The sequence below is a fragment of the Leptonychotes weddellii genome, chromosome 13, assembly GCF_054177405.1.
Source record: "Leptonychotes weddellii isolate Sample4059 chromosome 13, ASM5417740v2, whole genome shotgun sequence".
In the NCBI taxonomy this organism is placed as follows: domain Eukaryota; kingdom Metazoa; phylum Chordata; class Mammalia; order Carnivora; family Phocidae; genus Leptonychotes; species Leptonychotes weddellii.
In genome coordinates this window covers 40,523,048-40,544,909 of record NC_138381.1, presented here as the reverse complement: position 1 = coordinate 40,544,909, position 21,862 = coordinate 40,523,048, and the positions used below count along the sequence as shown (strand labels likewise).

The 21,862-nt window shown below is 38.8% G+C and overlaps 1 protein-coding gene across 1 annotated transcript in view; it reads right to left on the bottom strand.

Moving 5' to 3' along the window:
* CHST9 (carbohydrate sulfotransferase 9) overlaps positions 1-21,390 on the bottom strand; it is a 219,259-nt gene extending 197,869 nt beyond the window's left edge. The window contains exon 1 of the mRNA XM_081801461.1: positions 21,272-21,390. The gene's annotated coding sequence lies outside the window, so the exon portion shown is untranslated. The remainder of the gene's footprint in view (positions 1-21,271) is intronic.
* Between the last annotated feature and the right edge of the window lie 472 nt (positions 21,391-21,862).

The window sequence follows — 21,862 nt, the reverse complement described above, 5'->3', positions numbered from 1 at the left end:
CAGTCCCCCATGAAATGATCTAATTTCTGTAAAGATGAAAGGTAACCCATGTTCCAGTTCTAATATTCTGCACTCTATTCTGCTCTCACATTTTTAAATGTCTACTGGATATTTCCATTATATATGTTACCATTTCTCACATTTCTTAACTGTTCCAAATTTCTTATGATGACAATCAAGGCCCTTTCTGATGTAGCTATTGATTACTTCCTTAATTTTATCACTCATACCTTGATCTCAAACTTTACTCTTAAGGTAGGATAAATTATTTAAATTCTTAAGAACTAACTGCATTCATTTTTGCCCATGGGCACACGAACATTCTCTCCTTTCTTTTTCAGACCCTCTGCCAACCTCAAGCTGGTCCTTGTTTGTTCTTTAGGAGTCATCTTTGAAGTGATGTTCATGGTAACCCCCATGCCAAACACAGTGCCTTAGACATAGTGAGTGGAATATAAAGATGTGTTGAATAAATGAACAAAAAGGCTCCTGGGTAGATAGCTTATCTCTAGATAATCTCTTCAATTCAACACAAATAATGCTGCTCCATCAGTCTTAAGTATTGCTTATTACATAATTTTCCTTTGCTTAAAGAGTCATTAGATTTTGTTGTTGTTTTTGTTATTGTTGTTGTTTGATGTAAAGTGGAAAACTCTTCTGTCTGCCTTTTAGGCTCTTCATAAGGTGGTCACTATACCTCTGCAACTTAATTTCCTGCTGCCCCCCAACAGAAAGCCTCCTCTCTAATCTACTGATTCCTGAGCACTCCATGCCCATCTGTACATACATCAGTTTGTTTTTTCTTTTTATGACATCTATCCTGAAACTTTCTTCCTTTCTGATCTCTACTCCATACATGCGCAGCTCAAGGTTAACTTCTCTCATATAGCCTCAGAACTACTCTAACCCATATTGATAATAATAGCAACATTTTAGTCATTTATCAAATGTATTTTGAGAATCTGTTATTTGACAGACATTGTTGAGGTACTGGGACACAAAAGTAAATTGGGAAAAAGCAAGAAAACAAGTTAAAACAAATTCAATATATGATTACAAAGTGTGACAAATGCTAAAAGCATGGGCAAGGTAACACAATATAGTGTTATTAACTATATGGTTTCACTTATGTAGGGAATCTAAAAAAACCCAAAAGCCAAAAAACAACAAAAAAAGAACTCATAGAAACAGAATAGAATGGTGGTTACTAGAGGCTGGGAAGTTAGGAAACTAGGGAGTTACTGGTCAAAGAGTATAAGTCTTCAGCTATAAGATAAATAAGTTCTGGGGATGTAATGTATAGCATGGTGACTATAGGTAATAACACTACATTGTGTACTTGAAAATTGCTAAGAGAGTAGATCTTAAGCATTCTTACCATACATACACAAAAAAGGTAGCTATGTGAGGTTATAGACATGATAATTAACCTGACTGTGGTAATCATTTCACAATGTATATTTATCAAATCATTGTGTTGTACACAACAAAAAAGATAAAATAAAATGGAGAGTATCTTGAGTAGGCATGACTTAATCAGGTGATCCCTTTAAAAGTGGGTCCAGGACTTCCTTGGAGCTAGAAATGCTCTTCTACTGGCTTTGAAAAGGCAAAAAGCTAGCTATGAACTTCTTATGCAGAGGGGTGGCCTTTAGGAACCGAGGGTCTCAGTCCTATAGCTGTAATAAGTGAACTCTGTCCATAAGCTCAAAAAGCTTAGAAGATGACCCTGGGCTTCAGATGAGAATGCAGCCCAGCCAAGAGCTTGATTACAGCCTTGTGGTATTCTGAGCAGAGGATCCAGTTAAGTTGCTCCTGACTTCACAACAAGGAAAGATATCAGAGATAAAGAGGGGCATAATATAATGGTAAGGGAGTCAATTCTCCAAGAAGATAAAACAATCCTTAACATGAGAGTATAACGAGAGGGCATCAAACTAGGTGAGGCAAAAATTGATAGAACTGCAAGGAAAAACAGATAAATTCACCATTATAGTTGGAGACTTCAACAAACTTCTATCAGAAATGAAAAGATCCAGGGGCACCTGGGTGGCTCAGTCAGTTAAGCATTTGCTTTCAGCTCTCGTCATGATCCCAGGATCCAAGGATCAAGCCCTGCATCAGGCTCCCAGCTCACGGGGAGTCTGTTTCTCCCTCTTCCTCTACCCTACTTCCCCACTCATGCTTTCTCTCTCTCATTGTCTCTCTCAAATAAATAATAAAATCTTAAAAAAAAAAAAAGAAAAGAACAGATCCAGCAGGCAAAAAAAAGATCAGTGAAGGTATAGTTTTACTCAATGATATGATCAGTCAACTGGATATAATGGACTATACTACTTCATCCAACAAGAGCAAAATATACATTCTTCTCAAGTGTACATGGAACATTTACCAAGATAAACCACATTCTGGGCCATAAAACAGGAATTAAAATTTTTAAAAGAATAGAAATCAATAATGTCTGTTCTCATATCATAATGGAATTAAATCAGAAATCAGTAACAGAAAGATGGCTGGAAAATTCCAAAGTACTTGGAGATTGAACAACACACTTCTAAATAACACATGGGTCAAAGAAGAAATTGCAAGAGAAATCTAAAAATATTTTGAACTAAATGAAAATGAAAAATACAACTTATCAAAATTTGTGGGGCATAGAGAGACTTATAGCCCTGAATGCATATATTATCTAAAATAAATCATCTAAGCTCCTAACTTAGGAAATTAGAAAAAGAAGAGCATGTTAATTCAAGAGTAAGTAGAAGAAAAGATATAATAAAAATTAGAACAGAAATCAATGAAATTTAAAACAGGAAATCAATAGAAAAAAATCAATAAAACCACAAGTCAGTTCTTTGAAAAGATCAAAAAAATCAATGTGTCCAGTCAGACTAATTAAGAAAAAAAGACAGGAAACATATTGCTAATATCAGAAATAAAAGAGAGAACATCAGTACATATCCCATGGAAATTAAAAGCATAATAAAGAGGGGCGCCTGGGTGGCTCAGTTGGTTAAGCGACTGCCTTCGGCTCAGGTCATGATCCTGGAGTCCCGGGATCGAGTCCCGCATCGGGCTCCCTGCTCGGCAGGGAGTCTGCTTCTCCCTCTGACCCTCCTCCCTCTCATGCTCTCTGTCTCTCGTTCTCTCTCTCTCAAATAAATAAATAAAATCTTAAAAAAAAAAAAGCATAATAAAGAAATGTTATGAACAACTCTATGCCCATAAATTTGATAAACTATGTGAAGTGGACCAATTCTTTGAAAGACAGAATCTGCCAAAATTCACACAAAAAGAAACAGACAATCTGAATAGGCCTATATCCACTAATGAAATTGAATTAGTAGTTAATAATCTTCCAAAACAGAAAGCACCAGAACTTGGGTTCACTGGTGAATTCTACCAAACACTAAAGGAAGAAATTATACCAATTCTTTATATTTTCTGTCAGAAGATAGAGGCAGAGGGAATAATCTCTAACTTTGTCTACAAGGTCAGCATGACCCTAATACCAAAACAAAAGAAAGACATTACAAGAAAAGAAAATTATAGATCAATACCTCTTATGAACATAGATGCAAAAATCCTCAACAAAGTATTACCAAATCAAATCTAACAATGTATAAAAATAATTATACACAATGACCAAATATGATTTATCCCACATATGCAAGGCTGGTTCAACATTCGAAAATCAGTTAATGTAACTCATCACACCAACAGGCTAAAAAAGAAAAATCACACAAGAATATCAATAGATGCAAAAAAAGCTTTTGAGAAATTCTAACTCCAATTCATGATAAAAACTCTCAATAAACTAGAAATTGAGAACTTCCTCAACTTGATTAAAAAAATAGCTACAAAAACCCTTCAGCCAATATTATACTTAATAATGAGACACTCAAAGCTTTCCTACTAAGATCAGGAACAAGGCAAGGATGTCTCCTTTCACCACTGCTTTTCAACATCATACTGGAAATCCTGGTTAATGCAGAAGATGAAAAAAGGGAATAAAAGGTATACAGATTGGTAAGGAGACATAAAACTGTCTTTGTTCACAGGTGACATAACCATCTATGTAGAAAAGTCAACAAAAAAACGTCCTGGAACTAATAAATGATGATAGTAAGATTGCAGGATACAGTTTATACACAAAATATACAAAAGTCAATCACTTTACTATATACCAGCAATGAACAAGTGGAATTTGAAATTAAAAACACAATGCCAATTTACATTAGTAACCCACCCAAATTAATACTTAGGTATAAATATAACAAAATATTTGCAAGATCTATATTAAGGAAACTACAAAATTCTGATGAAAGAAATCAAAGCACTCAAGACATGGAGTGATATTCTATGTTCATGGACAGGAAAACTCAGTATTGTCATGGTGTCAGTTGTTCACAACTTGATCTATAGATTCAATGCAATCCCAATCAAAATCCCAGTGAGTTTTTTGTGGATATCAACAAACTGATTCTAAAGTTTATATGAGAGGCAAAAGACTCAAACAGTCAACACAATGTTGAAGAGGAAGAATAAAGTTGGGGGACTGTGACACTCAAGACTTAATGTAAAGCTACAATAATCAAGACAGCATGGTATTGGTGAAAGAATAGAAAAATAAGTCAGTGGAACAGAATAGAAAGCCCAGAAACAGACCCCCATAAATACAGTCAACTGATCCTCCACAAAAGAGCAAATACAATAAAGCAAAGATAGCATTGTTTGTTTGTTTTTAACAAATTTTGTTGTATTAACTGGATATCCAAATGCAAAAAAATGAATCTAGACAGAGAACTTATACCTCTCACAAAAATCAGCCTAAAATGGATCACAGACTTAAATGTAAACATAAAACCATAAAACCCTTAGAAGATAACTTGAGAAAATCTAGGTAGACCTTGGATATGATGTTGACTTTTTATATCCAACGCCAAAGACATGATTGATGAAGGAAAGAATTAATAAGCTGGACTTCATTAAAGTTAAAAAAATTTGCTCTGTAAACAACATCATGAAAATGAAAAGATAAGTCACAGACTGGAATAAAATATTTGTAAAAGATATATCTGATAAAGGACTAATACCTAAAACATACAATGAACTCTTAAAACTCAATGATAAGGGAGTAATGGACCAAAGAACTTAGACACCTCACAAAGAAGATACACAATGGCAAATAAACATATGAAAAGTTGATCCATATATGTCATCAGGGAAATGCAAACTAAGACAATAATGAGATACCACCTATCAGACTACACACCTATCAGAAAGGCCAAAATCCAGAACACTGACAACACCAACTGCTGATGAGGATGTGGAGCAATAGGACTTCTCATTCATTACTGGTGGGAATACAAAATAGTACTTGAGAAGGCAGTTTGGAAGTTTCTTAGAAAACTAAACATACTGTTACCATAGAATCCAGTGATCATGCCCCTTGGTATTTACCTAAAGGAACTGAAAACTTACGTCTACATAAAAACCTGCCCATGGATGTTTAAAGCAGTTTTATTCATAATTGACAAGACTGGAAGCAACCAAGGGATGCCTGGGTGGTTCAGTCGGTTAAGCGTCTGCCTTCAGCTCAGGTCATGATCCCAGGGTCCTGGGATCAAGTCCCATTATCAGGCTCCTTGCTCAGCAGAAGCCTCCTTCTCCCTCTCCCTCTGCCTGCCGATCCCCCTGCTTGTGCGCTCTCTCTCTCTGTGTCAAATAAATAAATAAAATCTAAAAAAAATCTAGAGAGGAGGGTGAGAATTGCACATATGCTCTCAAACCTTGAGCTGGATATATATTTTCCTAAACATAATATCATGGTTCCAAAAGACTGTCCATCAAACCTTAGATTGGGACAGTGAGATTTAGAGCATAAATAAGCTATAGGGAATGTGGATATTTCCCTATTGAATCTCAGAATCACTGGGGATGCAGGACTGGAGAAAATACCATAACCATCTACTATTTTTATTAGCTCTGGAATGATCTCCCAGCTTAGGGTACTGTGGGGGAAAGTTTAAGGGAAGCCATGACTACTACATCATAACACAGAATTAGAGGCTTGAATTAAACTTGAGAGCAAATGGAACAACCTGGGTGAGACAGCATGTTCTAGACAAGATCCTGGAGCTGCAGACTGCCCCACTACACCAGCTCCTGACATTCCACATTGTTGGCCCCCAACAAGAATGGAAAAAAAAAAAGAAAAGATGGCTTATGGACTAGAGACATAGGTGCCAGGCAAGGGGACCGGATGGGGTGGTGGTGCAGGGATAGGAATACTCATCAGACAAGCAAAAATTCAGGAAGTACAAATTCACAGGAGCCCTCCTAAAATAAACTCCTTGATAATAAAATCTAGCAAAGCACAAAATAAATCAAAATAACTCAGAAAGGGAAACAGTAATGAAAGGACTGTTTTGAGCACTGATTTCATTTAAATACGAAAATATAAAATTTGACATAATAATAAAAATGTAACAAAAATCTAAAACGAGGAAAGGGAATTGGAAGGATCCCTCACTTTATTTTGTTAACATATAGTAAAATTGACTTGAGGGAGGGGCGGTGCAGAGTTCCATGAAGTGTTATAAATGTACAGAGTTCATAAAGAGATTCTTCTTCTATATTTTATTTTACTACTAAGGTACTTTTTCTAAGCAACCGAGTGGATGCCATAAAAGCAAAAAACAGTTAATCAGTAATTTCAGCAGGCAATGACAGGGAGACTTCTCAGGTAATGATTAGGTATTTCTTTCTTTCTTTTTTTTTTTTTAAAGATTTTATTTATTTATTTGAGAGAGAGAGAACGAGAGACAGAGAGCATGAGAGGGAGGAGGATCAGAGGGAGAAGCAGACTCCCTGCCGAGCAGGGAGCCCGATGCGGGACTCGATCCCGGGACTCCAGGATCATGACCTGAGCCGAAGGCAGTCGCTTAACCAACTGAGCCACCCAGGCACCCAGGTATTTATTTATTTCTGATAACCATGATTTTGAGTATAGTTTAGTTCACTTATGGAGAAAGGTTTCATGGTTCTCTTTTGCTATTTCTTTTATGATTGCAATGTTTTGAATATAGGTACAAATAGAACAACAACACTATTTTCCATTGTTTTATTTATCTTTTCTGAGACTTTAGGTAAAATGACCTATTAAATATCATGAATGAAATATAGTTACATACTTGGTCTAGAGTTCTGCATTCTGTGTGCAGGGAATTCAAATATACTTATAACATCTAGAATTATTCCCCAAGGCACAATCTTTTACATGGATTTATTATCAAAAGGTTCTATTTGTGCAAAGTCTTATTATCATATGTGTATATTCAATAAACTTGGAGTACAAATAGCTTCCAGCTAATAATTACCTACACAAATTGTTCGCATAGCTGTTCTCTTTTAATGCCAAATTCTATATGGAAGTCTGCTGTCCCTATTGCTATAAATTCTAACAGCTTTTAACTTACGTTGTTCATGGTCTTGGAACTTTTTAAAAAAATATCAAATAAAAATATATTAACAATTTAATAAGTTCACAAAATTCAATTTCCCCCATTCTCTCAAGTCTTAAACTTTTCAGTGGTGTGGCTATCCACTGTCTTAAGACTAATATAAATGTAAGTTTTATAAGTAGTTTGGAGTGGGGGAGAGAGGGACAGTGGTACAAAAGCTATTATTTCCTTTCTCTGAAGATAATCAAGACTTTTAAAGAACCAACTCCTTCCCCATAATAACTTATTACTGTTTTCCCCTTATTAAAAGAATGCCAAGTTCAAGCAGATTATCAATATTTGTCTAAATATAAGCTGAAGATGAATCATAACTTTTTCTGGTGAGGAGTTCCTATTATTGTGACATTTAGCCTCAAAGTATATGCTAGTAGTATCAAGAGACTGGTTCTTTCAGATTTTTCAGAAACTCTAATCTTTTTCTTGTTATAATTTATAATAACTCATAAACTATCTTATGAAATATAAGGGGAAAGAACTCTTTTTTTTTTTTAAAGATTTTATTTATTTATTTGAGAGAGAGACAGACAGAGATAGTGAGAAGAGAGCATGAGCAGGGAGGAGAGAGAGAAGCAGGCTCCCGCTGAGCAGGGAGCCCGATGCAGGACTCGATCCCAGGACCCTGGGATCATGACCTGAGCCGAAGGCAGAGGCTTAACCGACTGAGCCACCCAGGTGCCCCAAGGGGAAAGAACTCTTAATATTTGTATCTTTGGTTTATTGCTTCTTAAGATATAAGAAGTTCTAGTTCTTTTTTTATTATTATTATTGTATATCAAGAAGCACCACACCCCTTGGTCTGGTTATGTGAAAGGTCCATCTCCTAAGCAGCCCTAAATGTTATCTTAGGACCATGCCAAGTATTCCTACAGGGACCTGAGTACAAATATTATATCATACACTTTAATAGTAGAAGAAATATTTTAAATAGTTATTTTAAAGTCGATTTTTTTCTGAAGAGATAATTTACAAATTTTGTACGTATTTTTAATTTAACCTCTTTTACTTTGTGCTTCATATAGAATCAGCCCTCACTTTACTGATTAAACAGAGAGCTTTATTATTTGATAGTTGTAAATGTATGGTACTGCAAGTCAGGTACCTAAGTCTAATACATAAGCACTAACGGTGCCTGCCCACCTTGCAGAAAATGTACAGTTGAGAATCGCAATGGACCCTAATTCTACTGGGGTCCTGGTCAGATCTATTCTACACTGCATACTGCAGTCTGTTATGTTGTGCATCTTATAGTGGAAACCATCAGTAGTATAATTGTTTAACAGGCAAACACCATAAGGATATTCTTTTAAGGATAGCTCTCCTTAAGTGTTTAAATATAACTTACAGAATATTGTGGAATGCTGAATGAAGATATCGGGATACTTTGGAGAGGACACTTTACAAATGGCCTAAACAACTTTCAGACATGCTAGCTCACTTCCCTACGATAATGATCTCATCTGTTGCATAGTTGGCTTAAAATCACAGAATATTTTACCCAATTTTTATTTTGAAAAACATCTAACCTGCAGAAAAGTAGCAGTAATATAATGACTACCACACAATCATTACTTAAACAATTGTTAACATGTGCCACATTTGGTTCTCTCTCTTTCCAGCACTTTTAATTTTTTTTTTTTTTTAATTTATTTATTCATGAAAGTCAGAGAGAGAGAGAGAGGCAGAGGCAGAGGGAGAGAAGCAGGCTCCCCGCCTAGCAGGGAGCCCGATGCGGGACTCGATCCCAGGACCCTGGGATCATGACCTGAGCCGAAGGCAGACGCTTAACCATCTGAGCCACCCAGGTGCCCCTCTTTCCAGCACTTTTAAAACAATAATTTGGTTCAACCACTTCAAAGGAAGCTGCAGAGATCATGAGATTTCACCTGTAACTACTTCCAAAATATATCTTTCCCCCAAAAAGACATTCTCCTACACAACTCCAGTATGCTTATCACACTTAGGAAATGTACCATGGATGTTATATTATTCTATGATCTACAGCCCAAATTCACATTCCTCCAATTGTCCCAGTATTAGCCTTTATCGCTTCCTCCCATTCAGAATCTAATCAAGAAGGATGCCTTGCAGTTAGTTGTCATGTCTCCCAGTCTCCTTTAATCCTGAACAGCTTTCCAGGACTTTTGCGTGTGTGTGTGACACTGACATTTTTGAAGTGTCCAGGTTGATTATACTGAAGAATGTCCACCAATTTGGAGTTGTCAGATTGCTTCCTTATGATTAGATGCAGGTGAAATATTTTTGGCATTATAACTTCACAGGTGATTACGTGTCCTACTTCATGTGTGTACCATATCAAGAGGTACATGATGTCAATCTGTCCCACTCGTGGTGATGTCAAGCGTGATTACTTGGTGAAGCTGGTATCTGCCAGATTTCTTCCTGGAAAGGCATCTTCCCCTCTTTGTAGTTAATAAGCAATCTGTGAGATGCCATTTGGAGATAGCATGAATATCATAACCCCAAAAACCATTCACCTAGTGCTGGAGTATCCTTTGATTACTCTTGTAATAGTGTTGCAAAAAGGTGACTTTGTAATTCCATCATTTTTTAACTTATTAGCTTGTATTCTTTAGCAAAACAGAGCTTTTCCTTCTACCCATCACTATCTGCACACTACACACACACTACACACTCATGATTCTTTTCATATTCAGTGTGCTCTAATCCATTACAGACATTATTACTTTTTATGTTCAAATGATCCCAAACTGGGCCTTGAAGTGGGAGTCCCTTAAATCTGGCTCTTAAGTCCTTCTGATGTGTCTCCATCAGTGTTGAACAATTCCTTATTTTCTGGCACAAAGGGTTCGAGGCTTAACAGATTTTCCCCTAAACTAGTCAAAGCAAGAAGGCTTTAAATAAAAAGGAAACTAACTAACTCAATTTTAATACAGCAACTGGAATTTAGGCACAAATATTAAAACAGTATCTAAACGCAGTAAGTGCCAAGTTTCAAGTATGGAAGGTCTCTTCCTTAACTATTTTAGTCATAGTTTGAAGCCTCTGTGCAATGCTTAAAAATATGAACTTTTAATTTATAACCTAGGTTTTTATGTTACCCTTTCATTTTCATATATTTATTCTTATTTTAATTTTTGTTCTCCTTCATCTCATGTATCTCCACACAGGGGCCATATGGACAGGTAACCTTGAAAAGATTTTCTTTTTCTTTTCTCTAAAATGGTACAGTCTTAGATCACTGTCTAATGCCAAAATATCCACAAACAGCACAGCATAAAACTCTTATAGAGTGAAGCCTTTTAAAATTCCTGTAATTTTCAAGAGATTTCACATGTCAGAGGAAATAATGTAAAGGAATGCTTGAACTTTTTTTGGGGGGGAAGGTAAGAAATTCAATAGACCAGCCGTACTTTCTAAGCAAATGTAACACTGCGCAAGTCACCTCTCAATGAATCACTGATAGGGACAGAAATTGAAGAAAAAGGAGTGTGATATTTGGGGCGATCACAAAGAAAGAAAAAAAGTGGGGCTTCAAAGCTTGCAAGTGTTTATTTATGTATTTTCACTAGAATGTGAGTGTGGGTGTGACTGGATGTTTGTGTGTAGTACATATGTATGCATGTGCACATGCGGGGTTAAAGATACCGATGATCAGTCAACATTTATTTAATAAATACTTATTACACTCCCACTACGAGAGGGCACTGCAATATTTTCTAGGAATATAAAGACCATCAAAACTAGACAGATCTCTCCCTTAGTGGTTGATTAAATAATCACGCAAATAAATGTGAATTTGCAACTATCTGGGATGAGGGATATGAATACATAAATATGGATACATTTATGCATACAAACATATATGCGTATATGTATTACAAGGAGATTTGGCTCAGTATATGGGGAAGAAATGGCTCATTTTAGGAAATGACATTTGGGTTAGTATTTGAGGCACTAAGAGTTAACTAGGCAGTGTTTGGGTATGTGTCTTCATGGGTGTGGGGATGGCAGGGAGCATGGCGAGTCAGAGCTAGTAGAAGAAAGCCAGCCAGCTGAAGCAGAGGGAAAGAGTGGGAACATCAAAGAGATGAGACTGGAGGAGCCCAATATTGCTGGGTTTCAAAAAAATCAGATGCACAGCTGTGGGCTCTACCAAGCAATGGTAACCCATGGAAGTGATGTGTGTAGTTAAATAGTGATAATTACATTTGCACTGGTGCATGGAATAGTAGGAAAGCAATATCGGATGCCAGGAGACCAGTGATGAAGCCCCTGAGGTTTTCTACATAGCAGAGGGTGAAAGCTTAGACTTGGGTGATGGCCCAAAGCAGATTTGTAATACACTTAAAAAAATGTATTACTGAAGTGTAATTGACATACAGCATTATATTAGTTTTAGGTGTACGATTTATAAAAAACTTCACCCAATCAACGACTCAGTGAAGGTTCTGATATGGGGTGAAGGAGAGGGAATGTCAAGGATAAAATCCAGATTTTATCTGGAGCTGAGGAATACTGGAGGTTCGGGTGAGATGTGCAGAGATCACAAGTTTGACTTTGACATGTTTCATTTGATGTTTCTTTAAGACAGAGAACAAATGCCAAATACATAGCTGGATCTTTAAGTGGGGAACTTAGAGGGACTTCTTTAGCTATAAATATGTTTTATAGAGTGCTCTATATAAAATATATGCCAATAATTTCAAGAAATTCTAATTGGATAGTACTCAGTGTATGTATGTTGGGAAAATTCAAGGTGAACCGAAGTTCCAAGGTACTAGATAAACAACTCTCCTACTTGGGAGTTCAGTAATTTGTAAATCCATTTCCATTCAAAATGCTGTTATAATTCCCTGAACTGCAAAATCTGAAAATATGACTTTGCTAGATTTTTTTAGCAAGTCACAAAAGTGATAATGTAAGTACAGGATTAATACCTAAAATACTTAACAATCAGTACAACGTGAGTTCTTTTTTTTTTTTTAAGATTTTATTTATTTATTTGACAGAGAGAGAATGAGAGAGAGCACATGAGAGTGGGGAGGGTCAGAGGGAGAAGCAGACTCCCTGCCGAGCAGGGAGCCCGATGCGGGACTCGATTCAGGGACTCCAGGATCATGACCTGAGCCGAAGGCAGTCGCTTAACCAACTGAGCCACCCAGGTGCCCCAGTACAACGTGAGTTCTGGCCACAGATAACCAGTAAGACCATCCCAGTGCATCCAGCTGACTGCCAACCCTGTCACAGTAATGGAGTCTCATTCTCTAATGGTAAAAGTTCCTAACTGAAAATTAGAGTGCAAATATTAGAAAGTCAAATAATGTTAATGGTCACTGCTTTTAGTCCAGTAATGCCACGCACACATAAGCATTTTTTAATACATTGAGAAAACTGATTTTGGGGGGGGAGAATAAATTACCTTCACTCTAATCTGTTCAAAGAAGGCTGTGGGAAAATCAAATTTATTTAGAGATATGCTTCTAAAAAATCATGTCTGCATTTCAGTTTTGGAATTTCTTTTTTAAAGTAATCAATGACATCATTTTATGTAAATCTTCACATACTATATTTGCTTCAAGTAACCTGTAACAATAGGTCACAGCTCGAACTCCTTCTGTGATAAAAAAGAAAACAATAAAAATGACTACAAAACTAAGTGAGCCTTGAGCTTCTTGCTTCTGAAAGTAATGGAAAAGCAAATATTACATTCTTCATTTGAATTGGCAAAATTGCCTTATTTCTAGACGCTTCTGAAATTTCTTTCACTACACTGACTGGGGGTATTTTTCCTTTTCTTAACTACATTCTTTAGTGTTAGATTTCAGTTTAGGGTAGTATTGAAGTAAAAAGGGGCACAATGAGGCTAGTAACTGGAAGAAGTCATATCTGTTTATTCTGGCAAAAAAAAAAAAAAAGGTTTTTCTGTTGTATGGTGGAGTTAACAGCCAAGGAGGGAAGAAGTCTTCGCTTTCACAATCTTTGCCTTATTCCATACAAGAGTAAAAAGCATAACAAGAAAAGGCAGATTTCCAATAAAATTTCACTGCCTACACAGATCTTTGTGCTCTCAAATGAAAGAAACTCCTTATTTTCCTTATCACCTCCACAATCCACCACCCTCAATTTCATCTTCTCTCAATTCCCACCGCACCACTACACTCTTATTAGAAATTGTAACAAAAGTAGACCAAATAAAGTTAGGGGTCAGTCTGAGGTTGAGCGCTGGGCCATTCAATTGACCGAGAAGCTTCCAGTAAGAATGAACAATATATACCAAAACAATCATAGATCAAATTGTGTTCTGTACAATTGCTTCATCCCCTTTGTAGGAAAAGCCATCTCTCATAATTGGGTAAACCATGCCCTCCTATGTAGAGAGTTTTGTGGTTATCTCAAAACAATTGGTTAGTCTCTCTCCCCGCCCCCAACACACCCCGTGACTTTCATCTTAACTGTTAAGAGTTTACATTAAAAAGTCTCCTTCTTTAAAAAGACTAAGATATACAATGTTATAAAAGACATCTAAAATGGACCTGGAGTGGAAAGTAATCTAAGGAAAAAAAAAACCAATTATTACTTACAATTTGGTAAGTTCAAGATACTTGCTGTAGCTAATACTGAAATGACATCTCACATAACTCTTAATTTTCAAGAGCAGATCTTATGCTATGGTCTGCTAGTCCAAACAGCAGAAGTGAAAATTTTTGAGTTTCCCTCTCAATTCCCTCCTTGTTACTAGGGTCCCACGCTCTCCCGTGTGTTGCATATACAGGTAATCCTCAAAACCCTCTAATCTCTCTGCAAATACTCTCTATTTTGCAAAGGGAAGAGATGTTGGAGTGCTTCTAGTGTATCAACAGTACCCAGACTACTAAGACACTCATCACAGTTGTCTATACCTTCCCTCCCGGCCCAACTCCTATATGCTAGCACAGGATGCATTTATTTTAAGCAATACCAAAAAAATTCTATTACAACACTTTATTGCATTGGTGACACCTTTTGGCCTCTTTTGTGAGCATACTTCACAGTACTATTTTATGGTGCAACTTCCAATATTGAACCAGTGCAGTTCTTTGTTTGCATAAACATGCTTCAAGGACATTCAAAATACAATCTCAAATGATACCTCCTTTCCTGTTTTTTCAGTGCCTGAAATTACATGCGAACATGGATGTACATACATATAACATATGCATATATACATATACATGCATATACACACATACATCTGTGTGAGTGTATGTATTGTCTCTGTCTCTATGAAAGCCTTCAGTGCTTTTTGTTTGTTTGTTTTTTTAAAGATTTTATTTATTTATCTGACAGATAGAGAGACAGCGAGAGAGGGAACACAAGCAGGAGGAGTGGGAGAGGGAGAAGCAGGTTTCCCGCTGAGCAGGGAGCCCCATGCGGGGCTCGATCCCAGGACCCTGGGATCATGACCTGAGCCGAAAGCAGATGCTTAATGACTGAGCCACCCAGGCGCCCCCTTCAGTGCTTTTTGGAGACATGCATCTAAACAAGGTTAAGTCCTGGGAGAACTAAAATACTAGCCAGCTTGCATATTAGTTTGTCAACACTCATAGTCACCCAGTAAAGAGGGATTTCTAAGAGAAATGAGGACCAGAAGAAGTAAACTTTTTTTTTTTTAAAGATTTTATTTATTCATTTGAGACACAGAGATACAGAGAGAGAGAGAGAGAAAGCATGAGCAGGGAGAGAGGCAGAGAGAGAGGGAGAAGCAGGCTCCCCACCGAGCCAGGAGCCCGATATGGGGCTCGATCCCAGGACTCTGGGATCATGACCTGAGCTGAAGGCAGACGCTTAACCATCTGAGCCACCCAGGAGCCCAAGAAGTAAACTTTTATAAAGGTGCCAGTGACAGAAAAAGATCAGAACATGAGCTTGAGTTTGATGGTCAGAGTCTGTAATCCTAGTCCCCTGAAGGTAGGAGACCAGTGGACAAGAAGGACAGTCCTACTCAAAAAAATAAGGATAGATGAGTAAGGGCATGAAGAATAATCTACGCCATCATAAAAATCTTATTTATCTAGTCCTATGACTCTCCTCAGGGTCACACCGCCCCTAGAGAATATTTTGGGAGGGGCTGGCTACACTCTGGTTTGTTAGGTATTGGGACAGGGGAGTGTGGTTGGCTTTTAGTGTGGAAGAGTAGTCCTATTTAATGAAGAATTTCCCCAAATACCCCATACAACATGCAATGTCCCGATGAACTAAACTTAGAGTTGACATCAACCTATAGCATCTGGTACATAATTGCAATTAAGCATTTCATAAGAATTTCCATTGAAACCCTGAGACTGACAATTAAGGTCGCCGTGGTGAATAATCATTCCATGTAGTCTGTCTCCTAACTCTAGAACTGATAGACTACAATACTAGAGGCAATACCAGCGCTAAATCAATAATTTTCATTTTAGAAGTATTTTATCTGCTATTATTGATGATATGGTGGGTAACCTGCAGAACCCTTTGAAATAGAGTTCACACTAGGAACAGCATGAAAATGTTACATAAAATAGGTTTGGAATTTTGGTGGAAGTATATTAATAGTATTTACTCTCTCATTTGCAAAATATCACACTTCCACGTTTTCTCCACTCTGACAGTCTAAAATTTGACTTGGCATATTTTCCCTGGAACGATTCCCATTTATCGTTATTCTTCTTTATCTCATACAAATAGGTCTGGTTGGTAATTATCCTAACATACTTTTAGTCTATCCTGTTCTTTCATTTTCCTGTACTTCTTGTAGAGAACGTTTTCTGATGTTTTATTCATTATATATTCAAGCAAGCTTCTGCTTCTAGGATATGTGCTCCAGGGAAGTCATCCCCAGATATCAATATAGTTATTAATTACAAATTAGCTTTTATTTTACTGCTCCGTTTCATTACAGATAGATTCGGTAACTAAATTATTGATGAATTACATTTCAGGATATGAAGGGGGAAACACAAAATATTTGCTGTTTAAAAAAAGAGAGAGACTAAGAGGGTTGAGAACCACGGTTTGGTCCATGGTGAATACCCAGTGGATGAGAGAAGACAGAAAAGTCACAAGCCTTCTGCATCTACCCCTGTACCATTTCATTTCAGGATTATCGTGGGGCGTTGATACCGTGATGGCCAGAAAGAGTTAACTCCCCTGCCTAAGCACCCAGCTTCCTCCAGGGGAGCTGAATGAGTCAGGAGATCAGGTTTCTAGTTTCTGCTCTGCCACTAACTACTGGTGTAACCTTTAGCGGCTCACAGTGATCACTGTGGGTCCCCATTTCCTTAACTGTAATGAGGGCATTGGAATAAATTACTTTAAAGGTCCTTTCCATCTCTATAACAAAATGCATAATTTTGATTCTTAGATTTAGGCACTGATCAGAAGAAACTGATTTCTTTAACAAGTGTGTATAAAATATATCCCGTGGGCCTCAATTATATTTCCAACCACAATATTTCTTTTAAAATACTCAGTCTAAGGACTTGAGTCTTTAAAAAAATGCCAAATGCCATGTCCTATGAAAAATTTTAAAAAACTGTTTCCTCAAAAAAGAAGTACCTCTCTATTTGCAGTAGTGAGCACATTTATTATGAGAACATAGTCACCCCTCTGAAGGGGACATCTACTTTATTACCTTTCTGCTCACTGCTGTAAAAGTTACAGTTTTACTTTTTGCTTTGAATTCCTGAAATAAAAGTGATCTTACCTGCTTTTCCAATCATATATTTTTAGCAGCTCTAACCTTCCCCACAGAGGTTTTCTAATAGTCCACAGAACTAACAATTCAACAAAATCTATATACAACTGAACAGTGACTACAAACGAGGTGTTTAACGGCCAGCACTATGGTGTGAATCAACTTCTTGTTCAAGTAACTATTTCATCCACAACCAATTTTGCCCTAGAGCTTTTGAAAAACACAATAGAAATCTGTTAAATTGCCAGTCTTGCTGAACTTTAACTATTTTCTCTAACCAGGTCCACGGTAACAATAGATACTTGAGAGTTTCTCTTCAGTGCAATGTACTTTGATTTGGAGCATAGGTACAAAGATCAAATGGACCAGACCCCTTATTCTGGTGGCATCTTGCTGTTTCTTCTTTAGAAAGTACCTATGGAAGGCTGAGGATTATCACCTTAACACATACACATGTGCATGCTTTAGTAAAACCTCATGCTTACAGATTTGGCTTAGTAAGATTTATCAATCAGAATATTCCTGTTTGGTTTTCAGAAGTAGTCCACTATCATTAAAAAAAACAAAACAAAACATATTAATCACCTCTCTTGCATGTGAAGTGGGATTGAATTTCTCAAATTTTGATTGTAGGACTTTTATTTTTTCCAGGAACATATATAATTCTTAAAACATATTCATTAAGTAGGTATACAATCAAGTCTTGATTATGTTTCTGTGGATGACATATATTCCACTGCAAAGTTCCCATACCAGCTTTGCTTATTTCTATCACCCAGCTCGTTTCTGGGCAGGTTGCCCATCTGTATCACCTCCCTATAAATCGGTTTTGGTGTGTGAGGTATATAAGCTCATTTAAAAATTAACCTAAACCAAACAAAATAATTAGAAAGGCAACTTGCCCCCAACAACAATGAAAATCTTTTATAAACCAAACATGCACTATGTTCCAAAGACAAAAACAAATGACTTTTTAAATAACCATGATTTTGGATTATCTTTGCCTCTATTCTTCTCATTAACATGAATAATTCAGAGTGCTTACTATACATAGTGAAACTATTTCCCCTCAATAATTCATTTTTAGTATATAGAAAAATAAGATCTAACACATCCTTATGTATTTCCAAAGGTTTAAATTAGACCACATTTTTCAAGGCAACTTAACTTTCAAAATTGTCTATAGTTTGGGCTCATTCCCTTCAGTGCTATCCTGGTAGTAAGTAAGGAGAATCTTAGGCTTTCAAAGCAAAAGCAGTACAGAGCAGTGCACCAGGTCAGAAGGCAGAAACCTCACCTTTCTTTGGTTCTTGATATTCTCCTAGTACGTATCAATTATTTGCAAAGTGTGGGCTAGATTGCCAATATCTTTTTCCTCAAAAATAGGAAAGTGTTTTGGAACATTACACCTGGATTTGAGTAAAAAGAATTTCCCAGTGTTCTCGCTGCACTGAAGGAACAATATATTTATTATGCAACTTAATTTTGAGTGAGAAAAACGTCCTAACATTGCAGTTGTAGCTACAGCAAACATCCCTAAATGTGAAAGCTATCTGGGATTGGGGAAGGAGGGGGAGACTCAAAACCCCAAGTATTGCTCTAATGATGACATAAACAAAATGAAGGGTGTGAATCTATCTGCTGATTATATACAGACTCATCCAAGTTCACAAACACAAATATAAAGAATATTACCTAGACATGTTATTCATATCCTATGCAATATCGACAGCCAACATCTGTATGGGAAACAAAGTGTATGTCTTCAGTCTACTTCATCTGGGGTTTGGAATATTAAGTTAGCCTCCCATTTTGTAAATTCTTCCTGGGAAGAGGTTATATCCTTCTGGAACCACACTAATTTTCTGGGGTCACGAGGCTGTTTAATACACTGCTTCAGAGCACCAAATTCTACCCTTGTGACCAGGAAGAAAGGGAAAGAATGTCATCAGGAGGAGTCTGCAGCTGTACTAATTCTCAGCTTCTGTTTGGTAACAAAAAGGTGGAGGGAAAAAAAAAAAAAAAAAGCAATCAGATTTCACTGGAGTATACACACCAGCTCTGGCCAAAGGCTTTAAAACTTTTTTGATTTCTTCTTTCATTGAAAATAAAAGGAGAGGAGCTTATAGTGTAAGAAGCCAAACATAACAGTTGCCAAACTTGGGTCAACTTCAGATATCACTGCAGCTATCGGGATATTCATGGAAATGTATGAAATGAGGATGTATGTTTTGATACCTGTGAAAATAAAAGACTGCGCTTTGAGTGGGAGAGAACAGATGGTTGGTAATGATTTAAAACATTTATGTTTTTGGACTGTCACCAAGCCTCTGTATTAAAAAAATATGGTGCTTAGTACATACCAACATCTATCTGCAAGGTGCTCATTTTCTGGAGGATGCTACTGTAATAAAGGAGATAAAACTCAAATGAGGCAAGAGGAAGATTCTTCTTGCTTTCTCAGGGCATTCGATGTGTGCTATTTCTTATTGACTATATTCAATCAAAATGTTTTCCGTGTGATGAGAGGATTTTAATTTTTCTTCAATAACTAGTCAACTAGTTATGTGTCCAGGAATTGTATTCCTTTTGAATGCACTGGGTAGAATTGTAATTTTGTTCTGTACATTTGATTCACTTTGACTGAAGCTCTGAAAAACCCCTTAAGCAATAATAAAATCTGGTAGTCCAGGGCAGTCCTGCACATGAAAAACAGTAACATTCTCCTTATCCTCAGTTTGGTAGACAGGCATATGGTGTTACAATTATGTACTGGAATTGGCAGGTGCCAGACCACTGAATCAAGAAGACAGATAAATATTGAATATTGTCACACTGTATTTTGGTGTGTACATGTGAGTCCAAAAGAAGCCCTTGTCCTTTAAACCCAGTGACAAAGTGACAGTACAGATAGAGCTGCATAGAGAAAGACTGATGCAATGTTTGGAGTTAAAGCGCTGAAAAATAAACACTGTAAATAATACTCTTAATTACTGTAAAAACTGCTGCAGGGGAGTCTTATTAAACATCTCCAGTGTTTTGATTTGGTTCTGATAACATAATGCGGGAAAAGTCACACAAACACAAACTGTATTATTTACTTGTCATCCCTTTCATAACCCTGGGAACGATTCAGGAACAGTTTGCCTGTGGGAGGGAAGGTGGGGGTGGACCGCAGGGAGGGGAGCAAGGAGGAGCAGCGGCTCAGGCTGCGCACCTGTGAACTTAGTTGGAAATAACTCCGACAGGCATCAAACAGAACACCTTTTAGCCCTCTAACAGAAATATGCTGATAGGATGTTCAAACGGGGCAGAAGGGGGAGCGGGTAAGCGTGCCAAAGTAAGAGCAGCAACCAAACAATCGCGCCGTTCTTACTCTCCCCAACCCACTTCAATCTTCCTCCCCACATCACGCCTCCCAACCCCTTTGCTGGCGCCTGATGCACCCGGGTTCCGAGTCTCCCAACTTCCCTCCCACATTGTCCGCAGCCTTCGCCAGAGCTTTAGCAAGGTTCCGGAGTTTGAGGCCGATGCAAAAGAGGCACCGCTGCAGAGATGCTCATCTTTCTGCCAAACATGCCGGAGGACCGGATAAACCGGCATCCGAAACTCAATGCTGTGCCTTGTGGTGTCCTCCTGCCAACCCCCGCTTGCGCCAAGTCAGGGATGGCACCAGAATCCTGGAGTCCCGGGCGCCCCGCCGGGCCCGGGAACCCAGCACAGGTAGTTAAGTTCAGGCGCGCGTCCTCCTCCTGCGCCCCTCCCGCGCCCTGTCCCCTCCAGCTCCCGGCCACGCCGCCCCTCCGAGCAGGTCCAGTAAAGTGAACGGAAGTGGGTTCAAATATGGGGGGAGGATGGGGAAGCAGAGAAAGACGGGGTCAAGAAGAAACGAAAGATGCCTCCCTCAGTCGACAGAGGCGAAGTACCTGAAAAGGTGAGGATGCACTTCCCCGCCCCCGCAGACCCCTCTACCGCGGCTGCTCAGCGCTCCCCGCAATCCCGGCCCCCACACCCTACCCCATCCCCGGCCCCAAACCGGTGCGCTCACCTCGCCAGCGGCCGCCGGCTGGTCCCCCTTCTCCGGGAGCGGAGCTTCGCGGGAAACTTCCCCGCGCTCCGGGGCAAACTCGGTGGACTCCTCCCCGCCGCGGGCCGTCGGGTGCGCAGGAGCGGGCGCGGCGCGCGGGGAGCAGGGGCAGCGCGCGGGAAGCAGGGGTAGCGCGGAGCCGGGCGCTCGCCCTCGCCCGTCCGCCCGGCAGGCTGCGGCGCCGCCTCGACTCCGAGCCCGCTCCCGCTCGAGCTCCGTTCCCGCCGCGGCCGCCGCGCCCCCGCCCGCCCCGGCGGCTCCGCCTCCCGCTTTTATCACCCCTGCCGCGCGCCGCCCGCCCCGCCGCCCGCTGCTCCGCCGCTGCCGTCCTCTCATCCCCCGACTTTCTGGCTTGTCCCCCGCCGGCCTCTCGCCCTGCCTCCCGACCCCGGTGCGGCCGAGGCTCGAGTGACACCCGGTCTTGGTTTAGGAAGTAATTATCCTCGCCATTTCCTAATTCCCCTTCCCCTCTTCACCTCCGCCCCGTCTCAGATTCCTTTCCCAGGTGTTCTAGAAACACCCGAAGGACTAGTCAATAGGTTAGTAGGTTAT